General features: G+C 46.1%; 1 protein-coding gene across 2 annotated transcripts in view; it reads right to left on the bottom strand.

Moving 5' to 3' along the window:
- The window catches only part of PACSIN2 (protein kinase C and casein kinase substrate in neurons 2), a 138,700-nt gene extending 117,826 nt beyond the window's left edge, over positions 1–20,874 (bottom strand). For both annotated transcript variants that reach the window (XM_063074745.1, XM_063074748.1), the window contains exon 1: positions 20,745–20,874. The gene's annotated coding sequence lies outside the window, so the exon portion shown is untranslated. The remainder of the gene's footprint in view (positions 1–20,744) is intronic.
- Positions 20,875–24,825: the final 3,951 nt, after the last annotated feature.

Raw genomic sequence — 24,825 nt, 5'->3', positions numbered from 1 at the left:
ACCACTACACACAAACACCCACGGCACCATGTTCAGAAGAACAGCATTACAGTACTTTCATTCATTCATTCCTTATTTTAAAGCCTCCAGGAATTACATTTTAAAATACCCATTTCCAAAGATCATTGAAAGAAAAACCATTTAAGAAATTTAAGTTAGCCCCAGGCATCAAAGACAGGGAATAGATAGTCCCTGAAACGGTTTTCATTCATGGCCACTGCCAAGTCCCTTCACAGTCAGAGGGTTCCCGAGGAGGATGAGGATGCTTGCCAGGCACATGCCAGCAGCAGGATTAGACCACAACCAAATAAAACTTGAACTCATTTTCATAAAGAAGCAACTCAAACTTCTACCTCCCTTACCTCCGTCTGCCCCTCCCGCAAATGTAAAAGTAGACAGGTCACATTGATTAACCTGCCTCCTACTAATTAAGGGGAAAAATACACTACGCAATGAGCTAAAAATTTGGTTCAAAGGTTCAAATCTCAACAGTCCGTAAGAGTCTAGCCTCTGGGTCCACTGGCCTAAAATCTAACTGTTCCTTGAACAACAGCAGCTCAGAAGTAAAACCATGTAGTCACAGGTATGATGACTTCAGTGAAATGCAGCAAAACATTTCAAAAAAGCTCTCTGCACTATATGCAATTCTGTTAACATTTCTCAACTCTGTTAATATTTCCTTCTTTTTCAGAAAGAGACATCTAACTTCATACATTCTGATACACAGTGGCCCCAACCCCCCTATAACCAAAGAAACATTTTCAAAAACTCAAATTGGTTAGAGCAAGGTGTCAAGGGTTCAGATCCCGACACCAGTCAGCCACCCCCTAAAAAAAACAAACCTCAAATTATTTTTTGAACTGACCATAAAAATTACAATGGCAACACCTAAATTTGGGGGAAAATAAACTCAAGTCCATGAGCTAAAGGTGGTCAAAGAAATAGTACGTTTATTAACACAATAGAAAACTCATTCTCCTCAAAGAGAAAAAATAAAAATCTATGTAAGCAAGTCCAGGATTTAAACAGATCACTGAAAGATGCTTTTTGAATCCATTTGCAGTTAGTCAGTGTCCCTTTCGTCATGAGGGCAGCCGTGGGCACCTGCAGTCATGGATGTTCACAAACCAGCAGACTGGGGCTAAGGAGTGATACTCCTCACAAAGAATGACACAGTCTTAGAATGGGTGGGTCCCCATATTATGCATGCATGCATTTGTTCAGCCTGCAAAATTTGTCTGCCTATAATGTCAGTGTGGAGCCAAGAACGGTGGATTCCAATATAAAAGGCAGTCCCTGCCCTCTGCTTCAACTAGCTCCTAGCCCTGCAGGACAAGGCACATAGGTAGTCAGCCATACCACAAGTGAGGAGCACTGGGACAGGTATGAACTGTGTACTCTGTGGGCCCAGGAGCAGGACACCTGGGGGGATGGGAGAGGTAAAATTAGAGCTGAGTTTTGAAAGATGAGTAGGAGTTCCACAGGCAAAGATGGGAAGAAAGGACATTCCCAGCAGAGGTGACAGCATTTGCAGAAAGCACTTTAGGAGAGAGAAACACAAGAAGTTCAGGAGTGTAGCAAAAGATGAGGCTGAAGGGGTCAGACCAATGAGTTTGGATGTGATTGAGATGGCAACAGGGAGCCACTAAAGAATTTTAATCCAGTTAGACAGCCCAGCTCTCCCCATCACTGATAAAGAAATGAAGACTCAGAAAAGAGCCATGCGCAAACCACTCTTCTTGTTTGGTTCAAGAGTTAATGAACAATGTGAAACCAAATCTATTCTTCAGCATTCAATAACGGGAGTCATGGCCCAAAGACTTCTTACCTTCTTCTATGTGCCTCAGTTTCCTCATCTGCAAAATGAACTGTAGCCATCTCACAGGGTTATCGTGAGGACTAAAAAGGTTATATACACACAGTGCTTAGAACAAAGGAAAAGCTCTATCACTAGGTGGTAGTAGCACTGGTAGTGCCACTACTAGTAGAACCCACAGTCTATGACTCCAGACCCACTGTCCATAGGCCAAAAAGAAGACAAACATGGAGACTGCTCAGGGCTGCTTTGTGACTGAAGGGAAAAAAAGAGTGTACATCCCACACCCCCCACACACAATCACAAAGCCGGGCAGAGGAGGGCCAACAGCCCAGAGTGGAGCCACGTTCCCAGAGTCACACCACTGTCAGCCCTTGCAAAATGGGGAATGTTTCCTCCCACCCTCCTCAGCAGCAGCCCTGTCCCAGGCCTGGGGCCCTGCCCCACCCACCCAACCACAGAAGGCTAATTGTCCCTTCACCTCTCTGTCCTGGCAGGCCTCCATAGTCATCTCTGGAGATGAGAGGCTGCCCAGAACCCACCAACCAGCAAATCCATAAAGCCTCTGTGCCCAGAGCTCTGTGTGGTCCAGAGTAGACGGAGACAGAACATGTAAGATATCAGTGGGCATCGCCCAGGCCCTTTCCCACTCACTATCCAGCAATGGAGCTACTGCTGTCAAGGGGCTGAGGATAAACATGAAAAAGGAGAAAGCCAGGCTCTATGAAGCTAAGAAGAACAGTAAATAGTCATGACGGCAAGAGATCCATGCACTTAGCACCATGACTCCCAGACCTTTGGATTTCACTGATTAGAAATTTTCCCCCAAAATTTGGAGAACTTTTCAACAAATGGTGCTGCAGCAATTGGATATTCACAGGTAAAAAACAGACTTCAATTCGTACCTTACACCATATACAAAAAGTAACTCAGAATGGATCACACACATCCAAATGTAAAACCTAAAACTATAAAACTTCTAGAAGAGACATGAGAAAACATTTACAACCTTGGATTAGAAAAATATTTTAGTTGTGACACCAATCTTAAAAGAACAAATTGACTTCACCACATTTTTAAACTCCTGCTCTTCAAAAGATACTGTTAAAAGTATGAAAAGACAGGGACCCGCCTGTGGCTCACTAGGGAGAGTGCAGTGCTGATAACACCAAGGCCATGGGTTCAGATTCCATATAGGGATGGCTGGTTGGCTCACTGGGTGAGCGTGGTGCTGACAGCAACAAGTCAAGGGTTAAGATCCCCTTACTGGTCATCTTTAAATAAAAAAAAAAAAAAAAAAAAATTATGAAAAGACAAACCACAGACTGGAAGAAAATATTTGCAAATCACATATTTGATAAAGGACTTGTATCCAACATATATAAAGAAATCTCAAAACTAAGTAATAAAACAAACAACTCAACTTTTTAAATGGGCAAATGATTTGAATAGATACTTCACCAAGGAAGATATACAGAAAGCAAATAAGGACACAAAAAGTTGCTCAACATCATTAGCCATTAGGGAAATGCAAATTAAAACCACAATGAGATACCACTAGAGACCTGCCAGAATGGCAAAAATTAAAAAGACGGATCATACCAAGTGTTGGCAAGGATGTGGAGGAACAGCAACCCTCACACACTGCTGGTGGGAATGAAGGAACAGGGACCCTCCCACACTGCTGGTGGGAATGTAATATGCTAACAGCACTTCAGAAAGCAGTTTGGCAGTGTTTCAAAATGTTAAACGTACAACTACCATATCATCCAGCTGTTCTACTCTAAATATTTACTCCAGAGGAATGAAAGCATACATCATGCAAAGACTTGTACACAAATGATTATAGCATCTTTATTTGTAAAAACCTCAAACTAGAAATAGCCCGAACGTCCATCAATAGGTGAGTGGACAAATTGTGGCATATCCATATAATGGATAAAAAAAGAATGAATCTAATTGATAAATGCTACAACATGGATAAATCTCAATATAATTTTGCTGAGTAAAAGAAACCAGACTAAAAAGGAGTATATAGTGTATAATTACATTTATATAAAATTCTTGAAAATGCAAGCAAATCTATACTGACAGAAAGTAGAGCAGTGGGAGCAGGGAGGGGCAGAAGGGACTACAAAGTAGCAGGAAAAAACTTCTGAGGATGAAAGATGCCTTCACAATCTTGTTTGTGGTGATGGTTTAACAGTGTACTCATGTGTCGAATAGTAATCAAATTGTATACGTTAAAAATATGCAACTTATTGTCGTTAATCATAACTTGATAAAACTGTTTAAAATTTAGGAGGAGAATAACATAAGGGTGATAACTTTTTATTTTGTCAAGTAAGAATACTCTTCAAAAACTATCAGCTCTTATCACCAACACTAAAAAGATGATTTTAAACTAAAAGAGACAGTGGTCACAACATCATACTGAAAGAGAGCCCTTCCCAGGAAAGGGCAGCTGCTAACTTCACACCTATAAAAACTACATGGTCCTTATTTTCCTCACATTGGCGAGAACGTGGCTTCAGACCACCTTCTGTCACCTGCTGTGGGGGACACTGCTGAAGGCCCGAGAAGAAGCTCTCTATTTCCCATATACCAAAAGGCAGCTCCTCCTCCTGTAAGGGTGGCGCTAGGGACAATCACATGCACTGTGGGACCAAGACACTGCTTCTCTCCCTTCATGAAGGACAAGAAGTCATAAGAAGAACGAGCCCCGAAAGGTTTCTGGAGCGCTGCTACGCAGCTGAGGAAGTAAGCTGACTTGTTTCTTCAACAGCTACTTACCCCCAGGCCCAGGCACCTGTGCTTTGCTGCTAGGAAAAGCTCCACACACCAACACTAAAACCCTTCACTGAGATTCCTCCAGGCTAAAGTCTGCTGAGCTAAAGCGGAAGTAAAATATGAGCTCTAAAGAAAACCATGATATCGACTGGAATCCTTCTGATATTGTGCCAGAATGCTAACAAAATCCAAAAGCTATCATCAGCAAAGCCCTAGACTGAAACTTTGGGTAAAACGGTGGTGGCAAGTGGGCCTCCTCATGTGCTGCTGGTTGGTGGTAAGAACAGCTGAACAGGGGGCAGGCATGACCTCGAACCCACCTCCCCATGCACTGGGGGCCCCAGGCAAGACCCCAGCCCCACCTGTCAGACCAAACACACCCAATAAATAAGCATGGGCTTTATTATTTCAAGAAACCAAGTATACGCATGAATCCCGAGCAGCATCCTGCAGCACAAGGACCTTTGCGCGCACATGTGGGGGCACCCCAGCCTGCACATCCAAGCTCCATCCCCATACACTCCCTGCACACGGCCACCACATCTTCGTCCCCAGGCATGTGCACACCCAGGGAAGAGGCCCATGCATGTCTTGTAAGTGGGCTGTGGTTACTGGGACAAGGAATTCCAGGGTCTCTGTCCCCATGCATGGTCTAGAAGGGGAGGCACAGGTTTCAGGCAGATTCCACCCCTTGGCCTCTCAGACTCCTCACCCTGTGGTGTGGGGAGAATCACACAGAAAGGCCCAGGGCAGGAGTCCCACATGCCCAATCTAGGGCAATCCAGACATATGAAAGGCCAGGGGCGCCCCTGTAGCCCCCCCGAGCGCCACTGCACATCCACACCTGGAGCCACAGCCTCATAGCCAATGAAAGCAGTCACAACAGCGGCCTCCTCCTTGGCTCAGAGACCCTTCTCTCCTGTTAGCAATCCCCATCCCACCCCCACTACCAGTCTCCATCTTACTGGACTTCAGACCAGGACTCCCCCAACCGTGCTGTGCCCCTTGAGACCGGAAACTCCATTTAGACTACCTCCCCAACCCTCCCTTGGGACTCTGCTTCCAACAATCACCCCTTGGTTGTTCAGACAAAGGGGACAACGTCTTCCCTCCCAGCCTCAGGGCTGCTCTGGACCCCGACTGCCAGCGTCCAGACAAGACATTGCGCTGCAATTAGCACTGAGCCCAAAGCAGTCCAATTCTTCCTCCATAATGTGAGCTGACTGTAGAGAAACAACCCTGGCATTTAGTCATGTTTCAAAATAACTCCAAAAGCGCAGTTTTGTGTCTGATGTGAAGTGTGGCAAGCCTTAGAAGGAAGCAGAGCTACAAAGTTATTAAATGTAAATATTTAAAGAACTAGCAGCTGTCCATGCCAGGAAGACAGCAGCTTGCAAACTTCCAGTCAGAATAATGATTCTGTTATGTCAGAGGCTGAATCAAGATCACTAATGCTATTTCACTCCACCCTCCACAGAAGAGACAAGGTTTCTTAAAGCATCTTTTCAGGAAATTACTCTATCCATTAGGCAGTGCCTTAAAAGTTACAACAAGAAAACAACTGTCTGGTGTGGAAAAACCAGTGTGCATATAAATCTCTTCAGCTAAGAACTAAATAATATGCATTTCAAATGTCATTCACAAGGCCATTATTTGAGACTGAGGATGGGATTATGCAATTTTGCTAACAGTAAATATAAATACTTGATAACTCCCAGTGTCTATAATGTCCACCACATAGAGGCCTTAAACCATATTCCACCCACATCTCCCCTCCTTGAGCAAGGCAATTGTGAGAGTTGTGTAACCAATTTCTGACTGCTTAAAGAACCAGCAGAGAATGGAGATCCAGGACAAATGAATACACTTATTTTTTTTCTTGGCATTTCTGATGGTGTCCTCAGGCCTGGCTTGCTGAGTTCCATAACCCCAAGCTGCACACTGATCAAAAAAACACACCACACTTCCTAGCTATGAGGACTGTCACTTCGCCTAAGCCATTTTCTCACTGCAAAACAAAGTTGTCATGAGGATAAGTGTGATCATGCAAGAACTGGGCACCTGACACAAAATAAGCTTCAATAAATATTAAATTTTAAAAAGTCAGTTGGTTAGACCAGTGCTCATAACACCAAGGTCCAGGGTTTGATCCCTATACCGCCCAGCCAAATTTAAAAAAAAAAATCATTATGATAATGATTGTGAAGTCAAAAACCAGTTCAGGAAGGTGAAGGCTGGAAGGAAACTGGGAGTTTGGCAATGAACCTGGCCCCACACACGTGGGATGGGGCCTGGACCCTCCAGACCACTGAGGCTGGCCTTCCCTCCACACTGGGCCAGGGAATGTTTAATCATGCTCTGTCTCCCCTGACTAGAATGTAAGGTCTTGGTCTATTTTGTTCCTGTTGTAATCCCAGTGCCTAGAACTGCGCCTGGCACGTGGCAGCTATTCAAATACGTGTTGAATGAATGAATGGGGATTTATGAGCCCATGAGAATTGCATGCGAAAATGTTTGAGTCCATATCTGAGGGGAGAGCATCTATTTTCATGAAGTTCTGAAGGAGACATGAGACCCGAAAACCAGTCAAGAGACATTGCTGAGATCTACCCATGTGTCTCAGAATGCCAATGACCAAGATTAGGTGAGTAGGGCAGTAAAATTACAGAGGAAAATTTAACAAAGAGTAGAGCTTTCCTAGGAAAGAGAAGGCTTCTGCACAATCGCCCACTTAGCCAGGGACAGTCTCCAGCCCTTAAGTCTGAGGTTTAGATTCAGGAATGTACTTTGTAACTAGAGTGTCAGGTTAAAGAGGGAGCAGGAGGAAATGTAGGAATTTGTTGAATAAAAATAAAAAATAAAAATCACTCAGTACCATGCAGGCACCGAAGAAAGACAGGTGAGGGTGAGCCAGTGCAATGTCCCCAGAGAATCCAGGGACACAGCAGAATCCTATTAGAGCCACTGCGAACTTTCTTTGCTCCCATGGGGACTTCAGGTATTCTTCTAGTTTGAGCCTGGTTTGGATTCTAGGCTCCGGACCTTGCTTCTAGTTTACAACTCAGCCCAGGCACACCAGGGACTCCATCTCCCCAACATGCTCTGATCCATGAGGCATGCAAATGCCAGACAGACAGAAGGACACAAACTAAAATACAGGCACAGGAAAAGGGCAACAATAACCTTCCACTGAACTCTTCCCCAAAAAGGGTCCCTTTTTTAAGACCAACAAGGCTACTATAATAGCCTTTAAAATGAGTTTTAAAATGGGTTAGTATCTTAATAATAATCACAGCATCATTTATATACAGTAACATATAAATGTTTTTGTTTGTGTGGGGGGGGGGTGTACTAGGGCATTAAAAAGTCCATCTACAAACTATGCCTGGAGGAAGCAGTCCCTTTGCAGTCACCCCGTAACTTCTTGGGGAGTCAGGGCCACTGTGGGGACCCCTGATACACTAAAAAGAGAACCCTGGGGCAGACCTGGGTCTGAGGAGTTATGATGCTTCTCTGAACCCATTTCCTCAACTGTAAAGTGGGAACCAAAAAGCCCCATGACAGGATGCTCAGGAGGCTCAGAGACTCACCAACAGGTTGTGCTACATGGAGCTCTCTAGGAGCAGCACTGTCCCCAGTGCAGGGCACACGTTCATTCGTCCAACCCGTACAACAATCCTATCATTATCCCCATTTTAAAGGTGAGTTAGATCTCACTATAAATTGCAGAGCTGGGATTCAAGCCTGGGCAATCTGGCTGCCAAGCTCCTTACCTAATAATGACTGGTTGTGAGCCATACACACCTGTAGGCCCATGGCACTGGACTGGCCCAAGACTGGAACTCAAGAGAGGCCTGTCACTGTCCCACTGCTTCCAAGAGCGGCCTTCCTAAAAGAAAAGCAACCTGGGTTCCAGGTCAGGGCTCCAAAAGTCAGCCCCTCCTCTGCGGCAGAAGCCTGCAGAGGGACTGGGGAGCAGGGCTTCACAGCCTTTATAGGGTCTGGTAATTCACCAGCTCTACCCCAGGGAGGGACCGCCGCCCCCCCCCCCCACCCCGCAACACACACACACACATCCTGCACTCCCTAGAGTTCCCAGTGGGCTGAGACTTTGTCTCCACCTCTGCCATGGCTAACAGAAGATTTTGGAGAGCAGGGATTTGAGGGTTTTTTTTTTTCCCCCCTCACCTCTTTACTTGTTAATAAGAATGCATGTTATTTTAAACTATTTCTAAATTTCGTGAACCTGTAAGTTCCTGGTACAAGTAGCAGACAGAAAAGCATAGGTCCAAATAAGCACAACTCTGGAAATAAGCACACACAAAAATAAAAATGTCAAGGAAGGTGACTTGTCTGAGCTTTAAAGAAAAGCAATGAGACATTCCCCATCCCCATCAAGCAATTCAAACCCACACTTACAAGAAGGAAAAAATAAATCCAGGTGTTGATAATACCAAGGTCAAGGGTTCAGATCTCAATACAGGACAGCTGCCAAAAAAAAAAGGAGATCCAAAAAGGAAATAAAAGCAGTATTAAAGAAAATAACAAAGGATAAGTCTGGCATTTATTACACCAACCATTTCACTCAATCTTCCTAAAAGGAGACACACTGTAGCACTCCAGTAATACAATTACATTATTTTTTTCCCATGAATTATGAATGGTCAGAATTACCACTCTGACCACTGCAAGACCCCATTTTCTGTGGGACTCTCAGGCAAGGCCCAGCTCTGGGCCCCACCAACCCACCTCAGGTCTAAGAAGCAAAACGAACTTGATGGGACAACACGAGGAGCCCCTGCACCCTGTCCAACACAGAATAAAGCTTGGTCAAGGGCTGCTAAGGAATCATGCCTCACGGTCAGTTACCAAAGGTCCAGTCTCAAAACAAACCAGCCCCATTCCATGCCACCCAGTCAAGTCTGGGCAGCTGCATAGGGATTTCTTGGTTAAATAAAATGAGAAACCTGAAAAAGTCAAAGGGAAGCTAAGAGCACGGGCCTCTGGGGCATGGTGGTGACCAACCAGCTTGGTTGAAAAACTCTAAGGGTGACTTGGAGCTTCCATCTAGCCCCTGCCAGAGCCTTCACCACACACACAAGAAACAGCTCAGCCAGTTGCCTAGGCAACAGCAACCTGGGCATGTTTAGGCATCTGTAGAAACCAGGGCAAAGTACAATTTCCATACTTGTAATAAAAATGCAGACTGCCAAGCACAGAGCAAAGCATTACTCTAAAATTTGGTTTTATTGACAGAATAAACAGGGGTGGGGAGGGGAAGTGGGAAGCTCAGCAGCACCTAGCAGAGCCAATGCAGTTAGACTAGCCCTACAGAGGTGGCATCAAAACCCACTTGAGCTTGGGAAACAAAACGCATGTTATGGTTCTGTGTTATTTGTGATTGCATCCTCTTATTCTACCTTGGTGTGTTGTAAGGTCTTTTTGTTCTGTGTTGTTGTGAATGTCAGTTTTTCTTAGCTGGGATAAGAAGAACCAAGAAAAGCGAGTTTTTGCCTATGGTAATACAGGAGAACTAAATGGAAAACGGCCCCTGAGGGAAAAGGGGTGGATATGGCAGAGGCCCAGTAGGAATCCAAGGGAGAGAACCCAAGGGCGAGAGCTGAGGTCTGCCTCCGGCCACTGCTCCACACCTGGAGCCCCTCCTTGTCCCTGCTGAGCACTTTGTCCTTTGTAGACCCTGGAAAATGAGCCACAAGGAAAGGAGGACTCTGCTCAGTCTAAGAATGAATACCTAAGGGACAGTTGGAAGGTGGAAAAGTATGTCATCCCATGCGGAGGAGACATAGTGAAGGACACAGTGGACTTCAGAACAGAAAAAGCAAACAATCAAATAAAAACACAAGAAGAATAAGCACCAATGCTATAAACCTCCCAATATATTCCCTTTGCAATATTCGTCTCCGGCAACAGAGATAGGAACAACCATGAGAGCAGCATCTAGAAGCTACAGAGGCAAACTCCAAAGGATCACATGGCCCACCAGGCTGTTCTGATTTATGAATGATATCAGCAGAAATAACCTTGCATAGTTTTCCCCAATATGCATATCATAAGTGAGGAAAAGAAAACCAGAACAAGTTCTATGAGATACTGTGGTTCAGAGTACCATGACAACTGAGTTGATGAAGGAATGCAATCACAAACATTTACGACCTTGCGAATGTAAAACATTAGCTCAGGTGATTAATAATAAAGTAGTAAGAACTTTCTAAAAGATTATTTCTTGCTTATGAAAGTAAAGCATCCAGGGCTGGCTAGTTAGCTCTGTTGGTTAGAGCACTGTGTTGGTAACACCAAGGTCAAGGGTTCAGATCCCTGTACAGGCCAGCCACCTCCAAATAAATAAATAAATAAATAAAAACAAAAAGAAAGTAAAGCATCCAATTCAAGTAAAATGATATCCAGAAACTTAGGAAGGAAATGTGACTCATTTAAGAAACCTCACAAAGTTTCTTATCTCACAGACACCTGAAAGTTCTAAAGGACAAGGCACCTTTAAAGAGAAAGAATCCCCCAAATTTTTTTACCAAAAATATCAGAAAAATAAACTTATAAGCAGCAGAGCAGGCATTCAAAACACTCTAAGATGTTCATACCCTTTAATACAAGATTTCTATTTCTAAGAATTTATCCCGAGAAACTAATTACACACATGAAAAAAGAGAAGTAAAACTGTAAATTGCAAATTCATCTACATTAGCAAAAAAAGTGGAAATAACCTAAAATGTCCAGTACTAGGGAAAGTTTTAATCTCATTACTACAACAGGATAAGACAACCATTAATAATCTTTTTCAAGATGATGGTAAAACATGGAAAATATCTGATGAAACATTTAAGTAAATCTGAATAACACCATTATAGTAAGAGTGTCAATTACTGAAAAGAAGACAGGCATGTGAGGCTTCAAATCCTTTCCCTGTTTACAACCTGGATGACCCTGGACACAGCACTCGATCTCACTACCTACAGCTTCCTCATGTCCAAATTCATAACCTCAAAGCAGTGCTGTGAGAATGGACTGAGGCAACACATCTCTCTTGCCTCTTCCGAAGCTTGGTACAAAGTAGGCAGCCAATCGGTGGCAACTGCTGCTTCTGTGTCACTTCATCTAAGGTACATAAAAACCCCTGTGCATGTAGAAAGTGAAGTACAAAGAAAATTATTTAATCAGAAAACTCTATTTTCTATGTTGTACCTTCTATTTTTAAAACCTTAAAGAAAAAAAAGTCATTTGACACAAAAATGAGTTATCACAACCATAAGAAAAAACATGTACCTGCGCAAATGATATTCATTTGATATCACAATATAAACAAAATGTGAAGACCTCTCACAGTTTCACAAAGTGCAGTGCAAAATGAATGCTCTATGGAAATGCAATTTCTACTCCCTCCACTAACCGCTTTTAAATAGCATATAGACACCTTTTAGAATGCAGCTACCAAAGGTGAAGCAACAGCACTCCTAAGCCAGAGCCTCAGGAATCCTGGGCACTGTCCCATATGGGAGAGCACCAGAGGGTGGAGGACCAAGTCGCCCACCGCCCTGACCACAAGCCAGCAACTCTCCCTTTGCTGCCCTTATCTCCCTGCTGTGGAAATTATTGTGACTTTCAGTTTTAATCGTAACCAAGTTAGTTGCAAGCATAGATCCTATCCTAAACAAAACAGAAGACCACATAATTTGCCTCATTTCTATGTTTCTCAGAGGTGGAGAAGGAAGATTAATTAACTCAGAATCGACTTACTCAAGGAAGCAAGACAAAGAGAAACAAGAGTGGACTCGGAGCCAGGCTGAGGGTCGACTCTGATGGTGACCATCTTGTTGCAAGAATTAAAAATGAGCAGGGATGTAAAGCTTCTCATATGGTCCCTCTGAAAGTCTCAGCACATGTGGTCCTCTCCCAGAGGGTGAGCCCCCTCACCACTGATTCTGCCCCACCCATACACGTCCCCTTTTGTGGCACATGGCCAGACTCCTCATCTGATGACACATTTGTGGATGCAAAGGTCACAATTAAAACATTGCCATGTCCAAGCTAAACGGTGCCCAGGCAGGCCAGCTCCAGCAAATCGACCAGCTACAAAACCCTCTAATAGTGGCATGGAGGCCTGCGCAGGGAGCAGAGCCTGCTCTGTGGTTCCTCTGAAAACCACAGTTCACAATCTTGGCATGCTCAGTTGGCGACAACATAATTTGGTATAATAGAACACCACCATAGTTTAAAATATGAAAATGTTCACAAACTACAGTTTGGGCATCACTTTATAATAATAAAATTTCATTTAATTCAATAAGAAACTTTGAAACACTAACCACAGTGATTAAAGACCACCCTGCAGGTAGCCTCCCTGGGAGCTCTGGGCTTAGGCTCAGAGGCCCAAGTGGGGTCCTGGCTGGTGGCCTCAGGCAAAGCCACTGACCCCTCAAATGCCCCTTCCTTTTCTCCTCTGAAATGAAGAGCAAAGCAAACCAACAAGGCTATTCTGAAAACAAAATTAGGGCTGTGGGAAAGTTCTTGCCTATACAGGGCTGGTACACACACACACACACACACACACACACACACACACACACACACACACACACACACACACACACACACACACACACACACACACACACACACACACACACACACACACACACACACACACACACACACACACACACACACACACACACACACACACACACACACACACACACACACACACACACACACACACACACACACACCCCAAATGCCTGTTTTGTACCAAGCTGTTGTTATATATACACTTATTTTCATTATAAAGTCATATTAGTACTTAAATATTAATTCTAAAAGTAAAAGGGCAATGGTACAGTTTGGAAAACAAGGAGAAAATTTCCATAATTCGACAACCTTAAAATATGCATTGCTGCAGATTATTTTAACAATATTTTATACACGTGATCAGTGTACATATGGCTTCATCACTTGCTTTTTCAAGCCCTTCTATTTTTCATCACCTACATATGAGCTATCATCACATCATACACACTCCCTTCTAACTCTGAGTCCCTTAATGTAGTCACAACAACATCCCTTCATCCCAGGGTCAGGCTTTCTAGAACCCTCACAACCCTGAAGGGAGCAAGGCCTCTGCAAGGCAGAGAGCATACAACCACTCTCAGGCCCTTAGCCTGACAAAGGAGACAGAAGCAGACAGAAGCTCAGAGGTGGTGAGAAGAGAGGAGACAGGCCCTGCAAGTACCAGGATACACAGGTATTGCATGTAGGGCCTGAGGCTTTGCCCACACCAATGACCCCTGACAGCATCCTTGTGGCTCCAAGTCACCAAGGAACAGTCCAAACACTTTAAATATACTTTGGCTGGAGGGAAAAATAACACATTTTGGAAGAATTTTCAATAAAATTGGATAAAATAAAGTCAATTTGGGCACTTTAAGGATATATTTGCTTAATTAGCAAATTCACTTGAGTAGACATTGCACTTCAAGCAATAGCAAAGTTACGGAGCAAGCGCTACAGACCAGGCAGATGTGCTGAGCTCTCAGGGCCACACCATGATCCTAGGGGAAAGGGGCCGTCAGTTTCCTGGTACAAGGGTACTGTACCCCCCCAAAATGCAAATGTCACAATCCTACTCCTCCATGTGATGGTATTAGGAGGTCAGGCTTTTGGAAGCTAATTATGTCATGAGGGTGGAACCCTCTGAATGGGATTAGTGCCCTTATAAAAGGGACCCTAAGGAGCTCTCATGCACTCTTTCCACCTTGTGAGGACACAGCAAGAAGTCAGCAGTCTACAGCCCAGAAGAGGGCCCTCACCAGAACCTAACCGTGCTGGCACCCTAATCTCAGACTTTCAATCTCCAGAACTGTGAGAAATATTCTGTTGTTTACAAGCCACCTAGTCTATGGTGTTTTGTTATAGAAACCCAAACTGACCAAGACACCTGGTTATGGAGATGCTGAAGCATTTGGCCAAGGAAGGTCACACAGTCACCTAGTGGTGACGCTGGAACACAAACGCAGGGCTGTGTGACTCCAAACCATGTTTTCAACTGCTGACACCTTACTGCAATATTATGGTTCTTCTGCAGGAACTGACAGTGAACGTTATATACTAACCTCATGGATTTGTGAGCACAAGCCATATGAAAAGAGACGCAGAGCCCAGGCAGCTGTTACATTACCAACCCAAACCATAAATGCAGGCAGACGCTGGGTTGAGACCGAGGCCATCCATTCCCACTCTGGAAGCCCCATTAGAGCTGAACCACTGCTTCTTAGGAATGCTGATGGCAATCCTTAAGCCTCCAAGGACATTGGCGACCTTTATGAAAATGAGTCACCTAAATCACCCCTCCCCCATCTACATCTGACTTCTCAACTGACCTCTTGCTTCACCAAAGATCTTCATCCTGATATGTTTAAGACCCTGAAATGGCTCCCCATTGAACTCCATCCTCCAAGGGAAGGCCCAAATCCCCAAGCTTGGCCTACAAGGCAAGTCACAACCTGACGCCCACCCTCCCTCCATCCACCACAGCCCCTATCAGGTCACGCCACTTGTATCCCACATTCTTTACAACTCTGCAGCTCTGCCCAGAATGCTCCTTGCCATCATGACCACCTGGAGAGCACCTGTGGCTCTGCAAACCCCTCCAAAGTCACCTCCCACAGCTCTCTGCAGTGTCCTAAGGGCAGTCAGACTCACCCTCTTCTATCCCCCTCTACTTTGTACACACTCCTCTCTGGTACTGTCACAGTGATAAGGGATTGTTTCTAGGCCTGCATCCTACACTGAGCTGCCTCTAAAGAGTGCAAGTCACCTTAATCTTGGGATCCCGGAGCTGAGGGCAGAGCCAGGGGCACCACAAACGCAGAAGCCAGGATGGCCCCCTTCGACCTACCTTACCCATTTCCCTTCACCCATGGGTACTCCCTCCACACGAGCAGCTGAGATAGCCTGCAAATGCTCTCAGCCCAGGTAATGACATGAAAATAAAAAGCAGGTACTTTCACGTAGCAGCTTAACAGCGTCCTCCAGCTCAGTGCTGACAACTCTGCCACTCTTATCAATATTTAAATCACAGACGGGAGGCCAACGGAAGGGAAGGGCTGACCTTCAGAGTAAGTGCTCACAAATACTAGCAGAGTTTAATGAAGGAGGTGCATGGCAGGTCCACGCTGCACATTCGTGTGGTTGGCTAGATGCCATCCTGCCAGGGGCAGCAGCCTGGCGCACACTCCAGCCCAGGCCTTGCTCTCTGACAGCCTCATTTCCTCACCAGGCTTCTACTTTTGGCAATTTTCTACTGCTTGTTGTTCAAAATTCACTGACTGCCTCCACCAGTTCCTCACTTAGGGAAGCTGACATATGACTTCAGTCTTTTCTTCCAACAGCCTCAATGTCCATGTTTGCCTGTCCTCTCAGATGTCCTGAAGAATGTATTGTAAAATGAACAAATACCTTCCCCCATGCCTCAACAGTGATTAATGGTCAGCCCTCCCCTTACAGGTACCAGACATAACGAAACAGAAGGACAGGTGGATTCCTCCACACACACATTTGAGTGATACCTACTGTATGAAGTATTATCAACTTCCATATCTGAGTATTCAAAACATCTTTATTATGATGATTATTTTCATCAGAAATAGACTATCTAACATGTGTGAGGCTTTAAAGTTTAGTGTTCTTTTGCATACATGAAGTCTTCATATAGCTGAGACTCTGTACTCTGTACTCTAATAAACTGAAAAAAATCAGCCCGTAAATTTTAGGAACCTGGCTAGAAGGCCGCAAGAAGCCACTGTTGGACAGTCATGGTCACTGGCACAATCCACACCCAACTTTCAAACCCACCCAAGCAGCTCTGGGCCCAAAGAGGGGCCTCTTAGGCTGCAGGGAGCATCTCATCTATGAGGACATATTTGGATGGGACAAGTCAAATATTTGGAATATTCACTTAACATTTATTTCACAATTTTTTCAAGTGCTAAGCAACTGAGAAGTAATCATTTCAATGTACTCTTTAATCAATAAACATGAAATAAACCTGCTCAAAACACCCAAATCCTGGGCCAGCCCATGGCTCACTCGGGACAGTGTGGTGCTGATAACCAAGGCCACAGGTTTGGATCCTATATAGGGATGGCGGGTCAGCTCACTGGGTGAGCATGGTGCTGACAACACCAATTCAAGGGTTAAAATCCCCTTACCGGTCCAAAAAACAAAAAAAAAAACCCACCCAAATCCTACAAATTTGTCCCAATGAAAAATGTGGCAAGAAAAAATAACAAAAACAAAGAAACTTTTCACAGTCCGGCAGAAAGGTGTTTAGTGATCAAAATTCAGACAGAAAAACAGTCTTTAAGCAGATGAACAAATAGTTTCCTCTGCAAGTGACACATTCTGGGACATTTACACTGCCAAACATAACTCGTAATGACAAACACCAAGGAAGCAAAACCTAATGGAAAAACCCCAAGCTGGCAACCAGGAACCCCAGTTCTGGTTCCAAGACAGGCCTCTGGCTGTCTGATCCCATCATAATGGTGGCCAAACCTGGCATCCCTTTTTTCATCACGAGAAGGAACATCTATCTCCACCCACACCAATCAGAAATGTTTTGAGGACAAAAAAGTGATAGGTGAAAATGCTTTGGAATGTGTGTCCTCTATAAATACAAGTCATCATTATTACTAGCTCAAAGATGACCGGGAAAATAGGATTACAGAATATCAGTGGCAAGAGGGAACTTAAGATGGTATGATCCAATTCTTAATCTGGGTCCAGACCCCTGAAGCTGTCCACACGCGTGCTTTCTGGGAAAGGGTTACAGTTGTTATCAGATTCTCTTAGAGGTTAAGAACCTCTAAGCCTCTCATTTTACCAATATGAAAACTAAGACCCTAAGATCTGTGTTGATTGTCCTAGAGCTCAGGGTTAGTCAGGGAAAAAGTGGACAAGAGCCCAGAGCTCCTGGTCTCCATCCACGCTCCTCCCACACACTATCCCATGTTCTGGGGAGTAAGAAAAATCACATAAATTTCATATAGCCACAGAGTATGTTATGTAAGCCAACACACACACACGATTTCTAAAGTTACAGCAAAGTTTCTATCCTTACTTATCCCTTTTAAGGCTACTTGTTGAGGTCTTTGATAATGGAGACAGCACTTTATTCATTTCTATACTCTCATCTCTGCCTAATTCAGTGCCTGGAGCCAAGAAACATATAAATGATTTTTTAAGATTGAAAATAAAAAGGACTATATTCTAAGAAACAAGAAAATAAGACTACATGGTGCTGTTTTATTAAGCAATACATTAACAAGCAATCATGGGAACAAACACAAGTCAATATATAATCTAAGAAAGAAGTTGGGGTTTTTTTTTGTCTTATGTGCGTTTTTAATCAAAATACCAAAACTTGTGCTCTCAGATGGCCAAGGTCCCTTGAGCAGTTTACCTTTGGAACTACAGAGATGTCAAAAAGGGTGCACTGCACAGAATATTTTGAGAACTCTTTTTTTAAGACTGTTTCCAGTTAGCAATGATCTGAATACTAAAAATCTAAAGGAATTCCTACACAACTATTCCAAGGACCACTGGAACCCATCAGGAGTCAAGTTTCAGGCACAGAAGGATTTGCTTTCAGGTATGAGAAGGATCACTGCCATGCCATAAAGAAAGGACTCTACCTGTGGAATGCAAACTGACTTCGTAACTAAGGCATTGCTGTGCTACCTTCAGGTATGCAGGTAGTTTCAAACAATCTCATTAGAAAAAAACTGAGCCTGCACTATCACTCTCGTGAACATGGTCATTACCAGCATAATCTACAGGGTGGCCTCCACGAAACTGCCATTACAATCTGATGGCAGATAAGGAAGGCCCAAGTCAGCTGGGAGGTTCAAGTGAGGATGGCCAGAGAGCACTCGGTAAATGCTACGGCAATCTCTAAACACAGGGTGCCATTACTATTATTAAAAACAACTTTGCAATCTTTTTGACATTCCACAACATTCTGGAATCATCAACTGGTGACCCCTTCAGAAGCAGGAAGCCTGAGCATCATGCCCTTAACTCAGTCAGCACGGACTTTCAAGTGACAGAGAAGAAACGATAAGGCTAAAGACGAATGCCCCCTCTGCTCCCACCCCAGAAACGCCTGGCTATCAGAGATCTGGACTGGGTGCCCAGGACTAGGGGAAAACCAATCTTATCTCCCTGCAGCTGGCTATGTTGGAAACCCAGATTCTGTTTTTTACATATGAGTACTTTTAGATTATTTAAATATTATAGCCTCTATTTAAATATTACAGCCTCTTGTACATTTGAGACTAAAAGTTATAACGTTCCAATTCCCATAACAGCATGAGCTAAGAGTGCCATTTCCATTCACATGAGTTGTTATTCTTAAAAAAGTGAATACAGTACAGACTTAATCACTCATCTACTCCTTACATTTCTTCCCCAAGTAATAAATAGCATCAGCCTAATGGCCGGTTTCTTTAAAGCTTCAAGACTATTGTCAAAAGAAAAATACACCACAGAAAAGTTTTTGATGTAGTGGCCTCATATCTCAACTAGCACAACCTCACCAAGGAGACTGCCAAACTCTAGAATTAAGTTTAAATGCACACACATGAAAGTTTTCCAGGTGAATCAAGAGAAATCCAAGTTGCACTGGCACCCATTCAACGCCTCTAGGCAGAGGCTGCGGGTGGGCTTGTGAATCAAGTGGAATAAGAACATTTTGAGCAAGAACATGAGGGCTGGCATTCAACCCTGCCCACCTGGCTGATCCCCTTGCTCTGGGCTCCAACTGGCAATCCTGGGAGGGTTAAAACAGAACATCAGCATATCGGAATAACTCCAAAGGGAGGAAACAAAGAGGAGGGAAGGAAGGTGTGGACTCACCATCTGCAGCTCAGGTTTAAATTCTTTGCAGTGTTCTCCTGATCTTCATCAGGACAGCCAGGGAGTGTTTAGTAAACAGTGTAAGGAGTAGCCGTGGAGACTCTGAGTAGCTTACTCTCCTCAACCATAAAAACAGCACAGTTGGGGTAAAGGAGAGAAGACCCAGGAATGGTAAGCACACCCCACCCAAGTGCCTGAGAGCGGCATTTCCAGGGCGTGTTTACCTCAAAGGCTGCTGCTGTGTGTGCCCCAAGGGCACAGCAGAGCTTGCACCCCTGACCAACTCCTAAAAAGAAAGTCAACGTCTCTGATGGTGCCGAAACCCAACGAATCACTGAAATTCAGTAGCAGAAATCACTACCTCTCCGAGCACTGACCTCTCAGGATGGAAAGTCCCAGAGGAGGAGGGACGGAGTTCACATTTCCCATTCAAGAAGTCTGGGGATTCTCCGAGGGTCAAAAGGGCAAACACCTCCAGCCTCTCCTGCCTATCCCCCAGCCCTAGGACCTGCTCGCAAGGATGGGCTTTGCTCCCCTCACCTCCCCCAAACACACACGTAGAGCCACGACGGGGAGGGTGACAAGGAAGGAAATGGAGGACGGTCACCGAAGCGCCCCCAGTAAGCGCATCCGCAAGCGCCCTGCCTGCTCCCGCGTCGTCCCGCCCGGCCACGCCACGCCACGCCACCCCCGGACCAAGCCCTGCCCTCTAACCGGCGCTTCCCGGCCACAGCTCTCTCCCACCGCGCGCGCCCCGCGCCCCTCTGCACCCCTCGGACGCCCGGCTCCCTCCCAGGCTCTCCTCAAGTCGCCCACCTCCCCCTTCTGCAGCTGCCGACAGCCCCCGCCCCCGTCAGCAGCCCTTTAACCCCCGATGGCCCTGCTCCTCAACTTCCCTCTCCGCCAAGCCCCCAACCCCGGAGAACTCACCCGCTCCCACCCCCTCCCCAAGCCGGTCCCGCTCGCCCTCCGGCTGCCCCCAACATGTCTCTTCCCGGCGCCGCCCGGGCTCCCGAACACACGCCCCCTCCCACCGAGACAGGAAGTTTCGCGCGCCGGCCGGCGCGGCCCGACGGCTTCCCTCCGGGCGCGGAGCTCGGCGCGGCGGCCCTGACAGGGTGCGGGCCCGGCCGCCGACTGGCGAGTCCGCGTCCCGCCCGCGGCACCCCAACCGTCGCGGCGCGCCCTTCACCTCGGCACCGCTCGCTTCCGGATCCGCAGCGCACCCGCTCCGGCCGCGACCACGTCTCCAGCCCCTGCCTCCGGTCCCGGCTCCAGCCCTCGATCCGGCCGAGCTGCCCTGCCCTGCCCAGAAACGCCGCGGCCACTTCTGCCGCCAGCCGCGACCGCACCGCCCCCGCCGCGCCCGCTGTGCTCGCCCCATTGGCTGCTGGGCGCTGAGCCCCGCCCCACAGCCCCTTCGGCGCCCCGGATTGGGCCAGGGGAGCGACGAGGCGGCACGCCCCCTGGTGCGCACAAGGGGGTTCCCCTGGGCGCGCATTGGCGGCTTCTTCTGTCAATCAAGGAGGGGGCGCCTATTCAATCTGCTCTGAGGGCGACCCGGCCAAAGTAGAGAGAGTTGCTCCCCGTGGTAGGCCGCGGGGCTTGCTCCCTGGGGCCAGAGTTTTGCAACCTTGCTGGCACCCAGGGGCTCGGGGCTCGGCAGGGCGGCACCGCATCTGACGGGGACTTAAAGGAAACCAGTCCTTCAGAAAGTTTCCTCTCCTAGGGGACTCAGAGACGCACATGTCATCAGGGCTTCCGCAGACTCGCGCCATCAGAACGTATTGCACTCGAGCGCGCTTAGTTTAAACAGGGCAGAGCGGCGTGGCCGCACGTGTAACCGCCGGAGAGCGCAGGACGGCTGGGCACCCGCAGTGTGCGCACATTCCTTCCAGTTCTCTCACAGCCGTGCTTGATAGGGTGGTAATCCCATTCCAGAGGGGAATAATCGTGAGTTCAAAACTGCAGACATTCGCTGAGCACTGTTCTGAGCACTTTCTTTCCCGCATGGCTTCAGGTAGCCCTGGTGCAGAGGATGGTAACAGCGTGCCCAAGGGAGCTTTTAGGAAGATGACACCAGGTAAATTGCTGGGGGGTGACATGAAGCAGGAAAGTGGCAGGCCTGACCGACCGACCGAATGACCGACCGACCGAACGACCGACCATAGGCCTCTGCCAGCTCCAGGCCACCACCTCGGGAATGGTAATGAGGACGGTGTGGCAATATGGAAAAATGCTTAAACTGAAACGGTAAAAGTCAAAGCTGGATACAGAATGGTACGAGCTCTATAATTGCTACCACACAAGGATAGGGCCTGGAAGAGTTCACAGCAAGCACCGGTGAGTCTCGCAGGGGCTCCTGGAGACTGGAAGCCACACGGAGGCATAAGCCAGGCACTGCCCCACAACAAGGCAAGACCTCCTGAGACCTTTTGGCCACTGCCCCACAACAAGGCAAGACCTCCTGAGACCTTTTGGCCACTGCCCCACAACAAGGCAAGACCTCCTGAGACCTTTTGGCCTCCTGGCCCCAGGGGGCACCACTGGGCCACGCAACCCACAGAGTGGTCCAGCCACTGCACATGCCTGCGGCTCCCTTCACACTCCCTCTCCTATCCTCTCCCTCTCCTTCTTGAGACTAAAACAAAATCCTCTCACTTTCTCGTGGCCGGCAGTTTGACACCGTTACCTGAACTCTTCAGGTCTTGAGACGTTCTGTCCCGGCAGCGTATGGGTATCTTTCCAAAGAGAGCACCCCTCTGCCAGCTGCAAACACCCCAACCCTGTTCCCCACAAACATTTCACAACATTGCGTCCAGCCTCCTTCTTCAATCATTCAAACAGCCCAATCCAGCCCCCACACTTCCCAGCCAAGGGTCTTAGGGCATGTCACTGCAGCTGTCTGTCCTGTGTCTCTATCAGGACAGAGGATAGTGGCAGAGCAGCAGGGTTGTGGGCTAAGAGCATGGAAAGCAGTATGGGTGCGTGGCTGGGAGTGCTCAGTGTCAGGGCAGCGCACACGTGGTCATGCTTTGCCAACTGCTCTTTTGATCCTTCCTTCCCACACAATGTGCGCATGAGGACAGCTCCGACAGAGCTGTCTTCAGTTGAACCGGATTGGGTTAGTCCTTGATTAACCATCTCCCACTAAGCAGCCTGGATAAACAGACAGTCCAGGTTAAAACATACTTTCACAGAGAACAAAACATTCTCCAAAAAGAAATAAAAACATCCAGCCAAAATTGTACTGCTGGTAAAATAATCTTTCTTGTACAGCGATAAATGTTTCTTTCAAGAAAAAAAAATCAAAATCTGTTATAGGCATTTACTCAATAATTAATTCCAAAGTTTAGAATGGGCAGAGCAGGGCCAGTTGGTTCAAGGGTGGACCTGGGTTCTGCTCATGCTCCTGGGAAGATCTGGCAATAACATAGAGTCTAGAACAGAAGAAGGGCAACAATACTGAAGACAGCAATGTTTAACTGAGCTGAGATGGATGGAAGATGACAGACCACAAAGGCCAGAAGCAAGAAATCCTGCTTTCCAGGGAGAGAGCAGGGTTCCTCTGGGCCAGAGCTCTGTAGGCATGAGGAGAAGCAAGGGCAAGCAGGGTGGCAAAGGCAGCAGAGCCTCAAGGGGCTGCAAGACCCTGGCCAGTTTCTTCCCTACTCCAGGCCTCAGTTTTCTCAACCATAAAATGGGGCCAATACAGAACCTAGTGCTTAGGAAAACTGTAAGGATTCATGAGTTCATATCTGCAATGTTCTTAGGACAGGGCCTGGCACAGTTGGTGGTCGTTGAGTGAGTTCAAGAACCTCTACGCATTTTATACAAGGGCTTCAGGATATATTAATATATATATATATTTTTTTCTTTAATTGTGATTAAAAGGGGGGAAAACAGACCTAAGAACATGTGCTCTGCATCAACTGCTAATATTTTGGAGACACCAAAGCGTTAACTGTTGTGGCCACAGGAACACATTTCTGCATATACCTCAGAATGAAGGGCTCCCCTGCCAAGTGTGTGTAAAGATACAAATTCCTTGTAAATGTGTCATTGATTAGAAGCCAATTACCCTGGCCTTCTTGCTTGGTTTTGTTTTGTTTTGTTCCATTCTGGCCTGTTCACGTCTGCTCATTTAAAATTGTAGCAGGAAGTCCAATGCGAGTGCCCCGTTCAACTACAGCCTGCTCCCACCCAAAGGCACATACGGTACATCATATGGACAGGGCTTTCCAAAGTGGGCACCTCCAGGACACCCTGAATCAGGATGACTCCATTTTCCTCAAGTTATTTAATTGCTTCTTATACGTCCCACTGTTTAAGAGCACCACTCCTGATGGATATTTCTATCTTCTACTAAGTGGAAAAGCACCTTTGGAGGGTTCAGGGTTACAGTGTCACCATCTGCACCAAAGTGGACCAAGTGTCAACAATTTCAAAGTGACTGTTTTGAAACTTTGAATAAAAACCACACAATGCCCAGACTTCATGTGATACATTTTAAGGTACAGTCTTTTCTACCAGAGGATGAAGATATAAGCTCCCTCGGACACTGCCCCCTTGAGTCCCTGCTATTAGGGAACAGGAGGAGATCCTGAGAGCCACAGTGATTCCATTCTGAAATCAAAGTACCATTTTACCCTTTGTGAACTCCTGGATCAAATCAATTGAAGGGTATCTAGTGATTGTAAATCAGATTTTTAAAAAATGTTATCATATGCAACTACTTCTGCAAATTCAGATTTCCTTGATACAAAATGAAATTAGACACTGAGACTAATTTTTAAAAAAACTAGAACAGTCTCAAAATGTGCATTCATCTAAAAAGTGACATTGCTCTTTCTGTTTCACTTTATAACAAATAAATGTTGCAAAATTGAACTTCTAAACCAAGGTCCAGGGTTTGATCCTTGCACTGGCCAGCCACCAAAATAATAATAATAATAATAACTTATACACCAATATGTACATTGTAAAATAAGTGTACACCAAGAGAAATAAAATGCTGCTATTGATTACATGTAATATTTCACTGAAAGTCCCACAGTTAAAAACATAAAGAAGTTTTGAAGCCACAGTTGAAGACAGTGGGGAGCCATCAAGGGCCTCACGAGGCCCCAGACCAGCTATTACAAAGGTCCTGCTGGGCAGTGGGGCTTTGGCCCTGTGCCTCTGCCTGACTTGTTGGATCTCCATCTGTGAAAGACTGGACAGAGTCTGCCAAGTTTTCTTCCCAGCTCAGACTCTGCCTTGGGGGCGTCTAC

Source organism: Cynocephalus volans, chromosome 12 (assembly GCF_027409185.1).
Source record: "Cynocephalus volans isolate mCynVol1 chromosome 12, mCynVol1.pri, whole genome shotgun sequence".
Taxonomy (NCBI): domain Eukaryota; kingdom Metazoa; phylum Chordata; class Mammalia; order Dermoptera; family Cynocephalidae; genus Cynocephalus; species Cynocephalus volans.
The sequence above is the reverse complement of the archived record's forward strand: the minus strand, read 5'-3'. Positions and strand labels throughout refer to the sequence as shown.